The sequence below is a fragment of the Elgaria multicarinata genome, chromosome 12 (genome assembly GCF_023053635.1).
Source record: "Elgaria multicarinata webbii isolate HBS135686 ecotype San Diego chromosome 12, rElgMul1.1.pri, whole genome shotgun sequence".
NCBI lineage: Eukaryota > Metazoa > Chordata > Lepidosauria > Squamata > Anguidae > Elgaria > Elgaria multicarinata.
The window spans coordinates 302,794-304,574 of NC_086182.1; positions in this window are offsets into that span (position 1 = coordinate 302,794).

Here is a 1,781-nt window from a genome sequence, read left to right on the forward strand (position 1 = left end):
AGAGAGTGAGAGAGAGAGCGCGCCTGTGACTCAATGCTCAGAGCCTGGCACAGTTCATGAACAGAAGGATGCCCAGTGCAGGCAGAGGAAGCCAAACCACCAGCTGCATAAAGATATTTACATGGGTGTGCAAGCCACTCCGCTACCCCTGGGGCTGGGAAGGAAGAAGGGCAAGGTGGGATTAATAGGGGGCCATGGGGAGCAGCAAGCTGGATGGAAACATGGCAAGGTGGGAGGAATGGACATCAGGGCATCGAAGGAAAGAAGCCCTTAGAGGTGGCAGCAGGCCCCACAGACTGGTGTTTCTCTCAGTCCACAGACACCAAAATGAAGTATGACTAGAAAATGAGGAAGATAAACCAATGAAATGAAATGAGTCACTTTACTATTGTTCTATGTTGCATCGAGACAGCTGAAAGTGTGGGAAGTACTGGAAGAGAGAGAAGAGGGTGGGAGGTTGGCTACCAGTTACCACACAAGAGAGTATCCACCAATCTGTTGCTCTGCACTCATCAAATGGGATCTTGACTGCCCCTTATTTATGAGGGATTCTCTGCCATTCCCTTTTGTTTCTGGTGCATTTGACCAGCTGGCAAGGAAGGCACAAGTGCAGCTCTACAAATATGGAGCCAGAATACCAGAAGCACCTGCAGATGACAGGATGCAGATAGTGGAATCCTAGAGTTGGAAGGGGCCATTTAGTCCATCAAGTCAAACCTCCCACTCAGTGCAGGAATCCAGTTTAAAGCATCCCAGATGGATGGGTCAATGCAACACTGTTCAAGGCAACACAGAGGTCTTAAACAGACACCATTGCAGACAGGAAAGGAATGTTGAGACTTTGCACTGAAAATAAGGGAAGTCCACTGATGACCCTTGACCTGAGTGGCATCAGGGAATGATGAGGTAGGAAACGAAGGAGTGCATATGCACAGGACAAGTGTAGGAAGCACAAAGCTGTAGGCAGGAACTGGGGAAAGTAAAGATGTTGTCCTGCTGTCCAGTCCTCCAAATGAGGTTTCTTGACCTACTACCCAACCTTCCTCCATCATGCACCACCCCAAAAGTCCCACTGAGAACAATTTCCTCAATCCATGAGTCTCAAAGGCTACAGCAGGATCAGACCCTGTCATAGAGTAATGCACACACAACACTTTCCTCATGCTTCTTGATCACTCTCAGCCTCTTCCATTAGGTGCTCTAATAGGGCCTGATCCTTCCTTATGCTAAACCCCTCCCTTTGTATGTTACGGCTGGCAGAGTGTTTGCAAGCTGCCAAGGCAGGACTTGCTGCGGACTGTCAGCACCTCAGCTGCTCCGGGATGGCCGTGTGAGCTTTTCCTTCCTTCTCAGTGAAGACTGAAGCAGCTCGGGGTGTAACGTGACAAGACCAAGGTTGGATGTTGAATTGCACATGTATGTATGTATGTATGTGCTTCACATTGTATATACTGTCCACAAGCTCTACCCCGGGAATAGGATGTGGATTTTCTTCCTGCCTCAAACTAACTGGACATTGTTCTTCTGCATTTCTCTTTTCTTTAAATGAACCCTGTTTATATTAAGGGCATTTGAAACCTGCTATCCCTAGTACCCGAATTGGCCTTCAAGGTGGTGCTTGTAGAAAAGGTGGTGGTGAGATTTGTTCTTTAAAGATGATTGCTTTTGGAAGATTGAGAATTTCATCTCTTTCCACTTCTTGGCAAAAGAAGACTGGAAGAGGAGGAGAATCTTTGAGCTGGGAAGGGTCCATGCTCAGTGGTAAAGACTGTGCAGGATGT